The sequence below is a fragment of the Calonectris borealis genome, chromosome 15, assembly GCF_964195595.1.
Source record: "Calonectris borealis chromosome 15, bCalBor7.hap1.2, whole genome shotgun sequence".
In the NCBI taxonomy this organism is placed as follows: Eukaryota; Metazoa; Chordata; class Aves; order Procellariiformes; family Procellariidae; genus Calonectris; species Calonectris borealis.
Window position 1 is genome coordinate 4,579,609 of NC_134326.1, and position 12,282 is coordinate 4,591,890.

At 49.3% G+C, this 12,282-nt stretch overlaps 1 long non-coding RNA gene across 1 annotated transcript; it reads left to right on the top strand.

The window, feature by feature from the left end:
- The first annotated feature begins 231 nt into the window (after positions 1-231).
- Positions 232-2,946, top strand: LOC142088491 (uncharacterized). Its single transcript, XR_012675858.1, has 3 exons — positions 232-473; positions 2,158-2,281; positions 2,417-2,946. It is a non-coding gene; the product is annotated as an uncharacterized LOC142088491 (long non-coding RNA).
- Positions 2,947-12,282: the final 9,336 nt, after the last annotated feature.

Consider the following 12,282-nt stretch of genomic DNA (forward strand, 5'->3'; position numbering starts at 1 on the left):
TCAAAAATGCAGAATCCCCTGCATCTCCCCCGGGGTGCAGGTGTGAGGGCTGACAGCCGGACCACGAGCAGCGAGTCCCCTCTGGGCTCACAGCACCTTTCCTGCCCCCGGACGGGCTCAGCCCTCGGCGGCTGCCCCTGCAACGGGTCCCGCCTGCTCTGGCTGCGCTCATCTGATGTGGTCACCCTCGACGTATAGACTGGAGACCGGCCAGACTTGTTTAAAATTTGCCACACCAAAATAAGCTCAAAGACTACATCTCAAGTTCTGTCCAGCTGAAATTGTTTCTCTTTGACTGCCTAGGCTTTAAGTGATTGCTACCACGCATTAAGGTTGCAGTGATTAAGGGCTCAAAATCATCAGATGGGGGTTCGGCTGTCCTGTTTTGGGGGACACTGCATGGTTTTTGGTGCCTGGGAGTCCGATGTTGGAGAAACACGCTGGATTGAGGGGCGGTGCTTCTGCTTTTCCCGGTAAGTAAATAATAAATAGTATAATAAATACACCCTGTGAATAAGTCTCTGCCATTATAATAATTTCTTAGCTATAGAACCAATTCATGCAAGAACCCCCCATAGCATGCAAAGGCATATACGTGTCGCCTGAGCATTATATCCTTCTGCAGGCAACTGGGCTATATCCCAAGTGCCAGCTTCCAGCGGGGTTGTTTTCCCCACTTTGATTTATAATTACTGATCACATGGGAGGATGGAAAGGAAAGGCCCGAGTTTTTTTTGTTCCTCGTTTAATAATTTAATTTGTATTCTGATCTTCAAATCCCAATAGCATCATGTGAAGTAGAGAAACTCGGCAGGGGAGGGGGGAGGAGGGATAGAGGAGGGAGCCAGGGCTTTCTATTTCCATATGGTGAGCCTCTCCTCCTCGCGATCACAGCTTGTCATCTGTCTTCTTTTAAACTTCAGATCCCCTGTAAAAATCTTCCCAGCAAAGAATGGGCCATAAATGTGACACAAAGACAGTCCAAGTGAAGAGATTACCATGGGGTAATCATGAAGCATGATTTCATTAGGGGATTTCTTTACATGCGGGCATGGATGCAAGAATAACCCGAGCCACGGGAACCATGTATTTCTGAAGCGGGGCACAGTGGCAGGAGTGTTACTCATATTCTGGGGAGATAAGCCTGTGTATTGCCCTTTCATTTACTTGGCAGACAAAATGATACGCGCCTTTCTCGTAGTCTAAATTGTGGCCAGATTAAATGGTCAGATTAAATGACCACCTTGATTTACCTGGTTTTAAAATGGATAATCATTGTGGCACGGCGGGGCTACGAGCCTCGCTGCATCACCCTGCCAGGGACCGCTCAGTGTTAATATCCTGCCAGCAGAAGGAAGGAAATTGTTCTACTTTAGAGACTTTCTGTCAAGTGACAATACTGTCCTCTCCTGATGTACAACCATGGGACAACAGAATAACACGTTGCACCTGGTTGTTCTGTGACCCGAATGCTGCTCACGTGCAACGCTTCTGAGCATCTTCCTTTATCGAGTGACTTCATGGAACTGTACTTAAAAAAATAAAGTTAATAGTTTATAATCTAATTCAGTGTAATGCAAGCATCTCTGCAGTTGATTTTCATGCGTGCCCCACGCAGTGGGTCGTTTGCTGCGGGTGCGTGGCGGGGACGGGGGAGGCAGCGTTCACTACAGCTCCTTAGTTGTGGCAACTGTGGACATCACCAAAACAGAACAGTTTCTGCAGAAAGGCCTCGTTTTCCTCCTATGGCTAAGGAGGCTCTGCTCTTGCAGAAATGGTTGGCATTGATGGTGGGGCAGTGCCATGGGCCAGGTCCGGGAGCGGGAGGGGAGTTGGGGAGCGATGAGGGGGTGCGCGGCCAGAGACTCTCCCAGGGGGCGAGCAAGGCTGCCAGAGACCTTAGCAGCCGTGTCACGCACTCTGCCTGGGCAGCTCGCGCAGGGGGATGGTCTGCCCAATTCCATTTCTGCAGGGAGGGAAATAGGTTAGTTGAAATGCTTATGGGAACTCCTGGCTTGGGTCAAGGCGTATTTCTGATTTTAGCCACACGATCAACTGCGGGAGTTCCCTGTGTACTGACCCAGCCAAAACACGACTTTATGCCCCACAGAAGACTCCAGACCAGAGCCATCCCTTCTTTCTCTCCTTGTCCCATAGACGTGTTGCAGAGAAGACCCAGAAGACAGGAGCAAAAGGTGCAGCAGAGCACTGCGGTGGTGCAGCCATGGCACCCGGCTCGCAGCTCGGCGAGGACTCGGCCAGAGGTGGTCGGTCCATCCAGGTAAGGTGGTGTGGGTACAAAAGCTCCTGTTGGGAGCTACAGCCATGCAGCCCTCCAGCTGCCACTGCTTCTGGGGGCGCGCAGCCCCTTGCCTTTAGCAGGTGCCTCTTTTTCCTTCCCTTCCCATCTGCGCAGGCTCAGATGAAGACGTCAGGTCACCCCTCTGCGGTACCTGCTGCGGGCAAACCCAGGTCTTCACCCTCCTAGAAACTGCACTGGACCTGCAGAAACTATTGCAGGAAACAAAGTGACCGGCTGGAGCAGCCCCGATGGGCCGCAGCGGCTTGGTCTGTGCCAGGGTTTCCCGATGTTACTGCTCTGTTCCGATGAAACATTATACAGAAAGATATAGGCAAAGCATTATGCTCACAGCCTTTGCCAACAAGTTATGTTTTAATGTAATTTAACTGTAATCTCAGAGTGTTTTTGTTAGCTATAATTAGTAAAATATGTCTGTTTTCTGTGTTCCTTGAAGACGTCTGAACTCCTGCCAGTTCCCTATAGTTTTCCTGACATGCAGTGTAACAAGCAGACCACCAAAATGTATTTACCAATAACTGTTTATTTACATTCCATGAAATCTAATAACATTTGCTGCCTTCATTCGGGATAAATGCTGGCCAAAGTGTAAAGCATAAAAAAATAAACACTGCCTTAATTTCTAACCCAGTCCACAGAATATTTTATTTTTGCTCAATTTGCCCTGCCTGTTAGCATTTTGGCATTCTGCTGCTTGGAAGTTGAAAAAAAAAAAGTTGAAAAAGTTCTGTAATGTATCTTCCTGTTCAGTCCAAAACCTTGCAGGGATTTCCTGGACATTTTATTTTTCATTTCTAAAGTCTGCATGAGACTGGTATTTCATTTCTTTGTTTTCAGCTCTCGCAAGCGTTTGAAACCATATTGCAGAGAAAAAGTCCAGGGCACTAAACAGCAGTGGTGGTTGGTGTTGCACCAGTGCCAGTGTAAAGCACTTCTCATTCTCCCAGAGTCATTGGCTTTGCTGGTGTAAAAATAATCAGAATTAGGTCTGTATCTTGTTACTAACCAAATCTGCTCTTGTTCAAGAAAGTGTAACTGAGGGCAGAATTGTCATCTCAAATCTTAAACAGGTTCCTCTCCTCCTGTATCTGGTTTTGTTTATATGAGTACATGCTTTCTCAAAGCCCAGAAAATTCAGATGGTATAGGGAGGAGAGGTCACATACAACAGCTGTGGGCGGTATCCGCAGCTGGCAAAAACTGATGCAACCCCGCTAATGTCAGCGATGCACGGTCCTAGCCCAGCTGAGGAGGTGGGCTGGTGTTTCTGCCTGGTTCTGTAGCGCCGATGGGCTCAGCCAGCGGAGTGCTAGCAAGCGCTCGCCTCCGAGAGCGTTGCAGGAGCCAGACGCACGCGGAGTAGCTCCTGCTACTCCGATGGGGTGCGTAGCGTAGTGGGTGCCAGACTTTCACGGTGTCGCTGGTATGTTGTGCTAAAATCCAGGCAGAGCTGGGTAGAGCAATACGCCTGCTGAACTGAGCAGCGAGATGGGTTTTAGAGGGAACCGGAGTTCACAAGTCGCCTGCGCTGATCTGAGCGACGTGCAGCAAGCGGAGAAGCTGAATGCCACCACCTCCCCTCCCAGGGCAAGCAAAGCCAGCAGAGCCCGGGTGGCTGCAGCTGCAGGGTGCCTGAAGACCTCATACATTTGGCTGCCGTTGCTGCTCCTCAGCTGTGCCAGCGCCCAGTGTCGGCCGTTGCTTCCTTCGAGCTGTGCCTGGTGTGTGGAGCAGGGAACCGGCACCGCGCTGCCCCACCACTCTGCAGCCAGCGCTGGGCTTTGCTCCTGCCCAAAGGACCCTTCTTTGCAAATTTCCCCAGCCATCTCTCCCCGGCACGGGATCTGGGGTGCCCGTCACACCATCTAGAGAACCTCTGTCCACTAGGTCTGAGGTCTGAGAAATCTCGGTCGGGATGTGGAGAGGCAGCGCTGTGCCTTAGGTCTTGATGGGGGCGAGAGTCCCTTTTCCTGGGGTACAGGGTCACTGCTGTGTCTCTGGAGGAACCAGCTCCTAGAGGAGCCCCAAACCAGAAGTGAGACCATGGTACTGCTACAGCTTTGGAGAACTCATTTTTAAAGCTGTTCCCTGGAAAGCAACCTCCACCTTTACTTCAGACCTAACTGGTATTTCGTTAAGGCAGAGGCCATTTGCACTTTTCTAGATGCTTTCAGTTCAGGAGCTCTATACTCTGAACGTTAATGAATTAAGCCTCAGATTAACAGAGTTGTCCGGGAAATGCTGAGCAGCCCCATTCTGTGACGGAGATCATAGGAGACCTTCTCAGCTACATGTTTCCAAACTGCCTTGGGCTCTCGTGTCTCTATACTCACTTAAATTGAGGGTAAAACTTTCCCTGCCTTCAAGTGAGAGCAAAATTTCAAAGACTTTGGAGGGCTTCCTTGAAAAATTTCAGGCTCAGAGGTAATGAAAGTGAAATTCAAAATGCAGTCCAAGCAAAACCAGACGCTGGTGCGGGATGAGGAGCCTGCCCGTTAGCATCTCCCTCTCAACACGGCAGTGGTGGCACGGTGCTTTTTTCCCCTGACAAATTGCCCATCTACCCAGGCTTCTGGCAGAGCTCAAGTGTAGATCCTTTGGGATAATTAAGAAAAAAAAACCCTGAAAATTATAGGTTACCCATTTTTGGCTTTTCTTTGATTGCATTTCTGGGTTCCTGACATTTTCTACGTTCAGTTTTCCCGTCTGTAAGGCTTGCATTGGAACTGCTCAGATGGTTGTGGAGTGGAGGAAGCGGAGGGGTTCAAAACGCATTAAAAACCCCAGAGAAGACGCCTCTCCTGCTGACCGCACTCGACAGACAACGCACGCCGCAGCATTCCTTCATTGTTCCGGTAGGATGCTCAGTAAATTGAGCTGTAAATAACTCCATAAACTGTTTACTGCTAAACTCCTGTTTCTGAAAGCGGAGAGCTTTCAGAAGCAAGTGCGTGAAGACGCAGCGCGGTGCGGTGGGGATGGAGACAAAGTGAGGCAAGAGGCGGCCGTGCCCGCAGAGCTGGTCGTGCCCTCCCGCCCAGCGCTAAGGCTCAGCTGCTTTCGGTTACGATTTAGCGGGTGGTTTCGTGCTCCGCTAAACCACGCCCCAACGTGTTGGGCTCAGCCAATCGGGGAGCTGCCGTGTGACCCAGCCACCGGCCAATCAACAGGGCTGGTTTTGAATGTTAAACGCTGCTATAAACCAGCCTGGACAAGTTAGAGACCAGGAATGTTTTCCGGAGATAATTATAAATACTGGGAAGTGAGGAAAAAAGAGAAAATTGGGATGTGCTGACAGAAAGAAAAACCAGAGCAAAGTGCTTTCACCTCGTGTTTACAAACAAGCCGTCCCGCAGCGGTTGCTGGGCTTAGTGAAGACGTGGCTTTGGAGCGGGAGAGGAAATCACCTTAGGGCTTTTGGACCACGTGAAAATTTTTTGGAGACAAAGGCTGAAAATAACAAACAGAACCAGCAATAACGAAATCCCTCGGTAGAAGGGGTATTTCCCTCATCGTGGGGGATGGATTGAGATGGATGTGACCGAGCGCAATCCCCAAGCCGCTAGTCATCAGATGCTTTATTGCAGATTGTGGTTCTTTCTCATTTAGGCTGGAAATTTCTCAATTTGCTATCTGTACAAGCAACAACAGAAACCCATCGTGGCAATCTGGGCCCGTTGACAGCGGTGGGAGATTTGCCATAAATTTCAGCAGACCCAAGCTTGTGCCCGAGGTGCAGCTCTGCCGATTTCAGCAGCACCTTGGGACCATTGAGCACGGCAGGAGGCCAGATCCAGGGGGGGGTTGTTCTTTAATTTGGGTTTTTCTGCTGAAGCAGCAGCACACTCTTCCTGTGAGGTACCTGCTCACAGGGGACGTTGCCGCTCAGCTTTCTGCTGGGCATTTTTGTGTAAATACTGTCTACATTTTAAGGCATTTCCAGAAGTATTTCAGTGCATAGAAACGATGCAAGAAAGACCAGCTTTTACACCGTTTTAGCTGAAACTGCAACATGGCAAAAATTATAAATAAAGTAGCCCAAGAACATTGAATTGTTTTAATTTATTGGGACTCGTTAAAGTAGACTGGTCTCCTTTTTTCACTCGAAATTGGGATTCTCCGAGGAGGTGTATGGAGAGCGCAGAACTGGACAGGCTTGAAAGGTCGCCTGGCTGAGAGTCCCGCTGCCCCCAGCCGAGCTTCGGCTAAATCCCTTCGTAAAACGCTCGGCAGAGGAGGTGGAAAAAGTAGGTCAAGCTCTGCTCACAAATACACCTCTTACACGTCGCCAATTCTAATGAAATTAGGGAATGAATCGGTATGAAAACCTGGGCAAAGGAGATCAAAACTTGGTCAAACTCTCATAGGGAGAGTGAGTCCAGCTGTAACTACTGACTAGTCCATGTCTAAAAAAGCTGTAGAAATAAAGTAGAATAGACCTGTGTGTTCTTAGAGGGAAAAAACAGCAAAAGCAAGGGGAAAAAAACAACCACCTTCATGCAGCAGTTGGTGCAGACACGGCCCTGGAGCCTCTCCTTGTCTGTACCCCCGCCCCCTACTCCTTGCTCCCTCTTTCCAACACTCCAGCTATTTTTCGGTGATTTATTTCACAATCAAAAGCTGCTTTGCAAGAAAAAGAGAAAACAACAACCCAAAAAGCTGTCTGACTCATCCAAGCAGGACCCAGTCTAGTTTGGATGCAAACACTGGGAAAACAGCGCGGGGTTAGGGAGCAGCTGCCGGAGGAGCGTTTCTGGGATGTCGTTTCAGCCCTGACCAAAGTAACTTCTTTTTTTTTTTTTAAAGTACCCCGACAATTAGTGGTAAAAAGGTCACTAGTAAAAATGAGTTTTGTGGTTTTGCAACTTTGCATTAAAAAAACCACCACGCTTCTGGCACCGCGTCCCCCGGTTGGCAGCCTTTCCGCAGACCGAATTGAATAAGCATGCAGGCTGAAAAGCCCGTTCAGATCGGTCCCGCTAGGTCAGGCTTTCGTTACGTTAGCAGGGTATTTGGGAGTTTGTGTTGCACCTGCCTGCAGTACATCTGGCTGGAGAATTTAAAAAAAGCAGGGGTTTAATGTTCCCTTAGTCCCAGCTTCTCACCCTCCGTGAACCCTGGAATATATCATTTACAATTAAAATATAATGAAATCAAATTGTGAGATCATTTCAAAGTTACTGACCCTCGTGTTTAACAGGTTGTGAATGTTTTCACAAAGGCTGAGGTGGTAGAAATATTTTATTCCATATTCCTGATCCTTCAGAGACCTCAGAGTAATAAACAATTAAGTAGAATTCAAACTAACTGTGGATAGCACAAATGCTCTTTTATTGGGTGTCCAGTACATCGCTTTTTTCTTTGCGCTCTTAAAGAACTGGGACCCAGGCTTGAAGAGTTATCAGAGATGATGAAAGCAACTAAAAATTACAGTTCCACTTAAGGTTTTGCAATGAGAAATGATACCAGATACAGCCTGGAAAGGATCTGACTCTGTCTAATGATCCAGTATCTCACGGACTTCCAAACTGGCGTTATTTCAGGCAAGTACTTTGGGGGCCGGGTGCCTTGTTATCGCATTTAGGACCTGTCTGAAGCTTCGGTGAGCTTCATGGAAGAAGCAACAAGTTGTTGTATGAGGTGTTGAACGTCCAAGCCTGGTTTCTCATGGATTTTGTCTTCCTTTCTGCCTCACCACACTTTCCTCTCATCTCCATGGCGTGACCCGGCTGCCTCCTCTGTAGGAGAGCCTCGGGTGTAGTTGCATCGATGAGGTTTCTCAGTAGGATATTTCTACTGAAAAATGACCAATGCCAGTGACCAACCCGATCCATCTTTGGCTGGCTCTGGTCTAGAAGTGAAATTATGTTTTCTACAAAGTTGTTATAGAGATGTAATCCATTTTCTTCCTAATGGGCAGGATGACTTCGGCAACATGTTGGTGGAACTCCAGAGACATTGGAAAGCAAAGCAGCAGCATTTTTTTCCTTTAACAAACTAGAATTTAATTTCTACACTTTCAAAGAAGGTCATGATGGGATCCATAGCAAAACAATTAAGTAATATAGACAAAATCCTGCTGGGTCTGGATTTCCCCAGATGAAAATGCACTGGAGAGCATGGTGTGTTAGGTCCAAGGACACAGCTTCTCGCTCTTTTTGCACCGAGCAGTTCCCACCGCAATGTCCGGATGGGCTTGATGAGGAGAGCACAAAGGACAGTACTGCCACAGACAGCAAAAAATACTAGACGACACCTATATAATACGGGTAACACTCATCCAGTGAGCAGCAGGATGAGGGGAAGCTTCCCAAGAGAAGAACATTGGGGTCCTGCGGTTTGACCATGAGTATCGACTGATTGCAGGGACACGACCGGTTCCTGTTCCAGCAAATGGGACCTTTCAAAAGTCCTGTGTCCCTCCACGTGAACTCGTAACACTCTTCAGACCCCAGCAACCAGAGAGTGATCTCGTCGAGTGAAGCTCCAGAAGCTCCTGTGGCTGCTCTTGCGTGGGACGCGCTGGATCCTGTGTTGCGAGTGCACTGAAAAGCAAATGCGATGGACGCAGCGGCTGCGTAGCGCTTCCCGCAGTGCTCCACTATGAAACCTTTAATGGCTGACTGGGGACCTGGGTGAAGGGCAGGCGTGTCAGTTCATTCCAGCTTTCGTGCAGGACGAAGCTCAGGCAGCAGTCGTTAGGAGAAATGAAAGCTAACCAGAACGTACGTTACACAAACAGCTCAACTTTTCAGTTACTTCGAATTGCATTTTATTCGCCAGTTAGAAAAATAAAACAACGCAATTATACAGCTATTTAATAGCAACAGAGCATTTGGTAGGAGCTCTCGGTGATGTCCTCTGCCACCGAGTCTGGTTGTCGGAGCACACTGAGGCGCTGAAAAGAAGGGAGGGTGCGAATGAAAAGCCGACTGCTGGGACCAGGATCCTCAATGTACTGGCTTGTTCGCCTGAGCCGGGGAGCAGGATTTCAGAGTCACTAAGGCCCAGTTTGCCTCCAAGCTCTTGGCTGAAATGCTTGAGCGAGCCCAAATTTTGCCTGTGGTTTTTACAATTTCTTCGTATCTTTCTAAAACACGACAGTCCGACGCAAGTGAACAGTGATGTATTCCTCTTGTAAGCAAAGCGTAAGACCAGCGGGAGGCCCAGGCTGCGTGTCCTCCCAGCCGCAGCCAGCCCGGCGACGCGCAGGCTCCAGCACGGCCGGGGCAGGTGGAGCAGCTTCAGTTGGAAGTAACTTGAAACAGGGGGTAGGGTCCATCACGTTAACGGGATCTGAATTCCTGCCGATAGCTGAGCCATCCTGCTTCAGCATCACTGGCTGATGCTGGAATCCCGATTTAAGCGGTTTGAGTGAAGCTTATCAAGGGAAGCGTCTGGTGGGGCTGTACTGGCACCGAAGAGACAGGGCTTGGCTTGGCCATGTCACCTGTCACCTCGGGGGAAATGCTCATGGTGTAGAGTTCCGGGATCAGCACATGAAAAAGGGGAAAAATAATCTGTTTTCTCTCGGGGTGCCGTTCCCCGGGAACGAGCAGATTCCCCCCGGCAGCCTCCCACCCCACCCAGCTGTACCATCAACTGGCACCTACGCCGGCGACTTAGGAAAATGGGGAATTCATTAAAACATCGGAGCTTGCCCTCGCTACCGTAGCTGTGGCAGGATTTATGGTGGTGTTTTGGGGGGCGTTCGCGGTGCTGTGGTCCATCCGTATGGAAACGCATCGGGGCAGGCGGGGGCTGGTGCCGGGGAGGGAGGGGAGCTCAGGTCGGGCCGTCTCCTCCTGCTCCCAGCCTCGGCCGCTTTCGAGATGCACGCTGCTCTTCTTTCATCTCTTGGATTCAAATCCACCATAATAAATAAAATTCTTCCTGTCTGAAAGATACATTAATTTTGGTGGTCTCAAAAGTAATGAAAATAAATACTTGACTTGGCATGCGGAGCCCCGACTGGAGCGAGGAGCAGAATGTGTGTACTTGGAGCTGTTTTTACAAGAACATAAGCTGTGGAAAAAGCTTGGCTTTTAGCTCACGGGCTCGGTACGTCTGAAGAGAAATGGAGAGATTTGAGAAGTTCAATCAAACATACAGAAACATTGTCAAATACGAGTTTTCTATCTCGGTTTAAATGCTTTGAAAAGCGCACATCAAAGCTTCGCAGGGGCAGGCACCGTCTGAACGCAGGCGGGATGCTCGGGCCAGCCCTGGCACGGCGCTGGCTCTGCCGATGGAGGGGCGGCAGCGCTGGCCTGTGTTGTTTCAGGCCTTTTTATAACACATATGGGGAAATTGCAACAAAAACAAGATTAACTCAATAAAAGAGAACCTCAAACCACCATTCATTGTAGCTGCGGTTGTAAGAGCCTGATCCTGCGGCCGAGTCGCTGGGTGCGGGTGCGAGCGGGGAAGCCGCTGTGCTGGATCGAGCTGCAGACCCGAGGGAACCGCGCGCGGGAGCTCTCCGCACTGAAGGCTCAGTATTTCAATTAATTTCTTTTTTTTATAACGGTAATTTGCATCCACTAGCTAACATCTTTGTGCTAACCGGCGCTGGCCCCAGCATTGCTTCTTCATACGGCAGCAGTAGGAAGGGCTGGGAAGATGGCACTGGTACCCTAATAATAATATTAATTAATTAAATAATAATAACAACCCTAATACAGTGAAAGACGGTCCCAGCTGGTCAGTATTTGAGTTGACCCTTTTCTTCCCAAGCGCGTGGCCGTGGGCCTTGCCGGGTGCCCTGGGGCTGCTCCGTGCACAACTTGGAAGGAAAACCTCTGGCTGTGCTCCAGCTACCTGCTCTCCGCCAGTGCGTGCTGGTGCAGACCCCTCTGGTCCCCCTGGGCCAGGCGTGTGCACACACATGCACACACGCATGTACGCGTGCACGTGTACGTGCACATACCCATCTCTCTCACCCGCCCGTCGTGCCACGCTGAGCCCGGCTGGCAGGGCAGGAGGTGCCTGGGCACTCAAACTCCGCTTTTGCACCTGCAGGGCGTTTGGGTCCTGTGGCAGGCGTTCGAACGTGGCTCACACCGGAGGAAGGGAGGAGGAGGAGCGGCGGCAGTGTTTCTGAGGCAAGCACGCGCTGAGGCTGTGCTCAGTAGCTGCGTCCCTGCCCGGCTGTTGCTGCTGCAGCGATCGAGGTTGCTAAAGCCGCCGTGCAGCCACTAACGCGTCTGACCCCGGCGAGCGGCAGCATTAGCAGGGAGGACCCCGGGACAGCTCTTCCAAAGACGACGGTGCAACAGCCCACATCGCTGAAAAGCTGAGCCCATCACAAACGGGCTTCGCTGCTATCGAGCATGAACGTGGCTTTAGCAGTCATGTTTCTAAAATGATGCTTATTATTTGAGAATAGATTAGTTGTTTGACGTTATCCATGCATATCTGTGCTGTATCATATTTACATCTTTCAGAATATCGACAGAAGCTGCTGTTAATTTTGGAGCACCTCTGGCCCTCTAACAATTATTTTTTCCTTTGTTTAAAAAAGATGTGTGCCTCGGGGTGTGTTTTTCTTACTCTGCAAGCTGAATAAGACTTCTCCCGTGGAATATACAAGCAACAGGAATGCACTGGTGTGACTGGTAGTGCAGTGAATGACGAAGTATAAAACTGTGTTTTAATAAGCTTTGTAGAAAATATCTGGCATCTAAATGTCGTAGAAGGAGAAAGACATTTCAGTCTTGAATTAATGAGTTGCATCACAAAGCCAGCTCTGAGGCAGGCGCAGATATGAATATAAACCAGCATGTGTCTCTTACAAAGAACCCAATATCCTATAAAACGCTACAGCATAAAGATGTTATTAAAAAGCACAGCTTATTTCAGATTAAATTAATAGTGAGTCTTAGGAAGACATCTAGAATTTCTCCTCTCTGTTGATAACCAGAATCATTGGACGGCGTATTCTGGGGGGGGAGCCTTGATGAG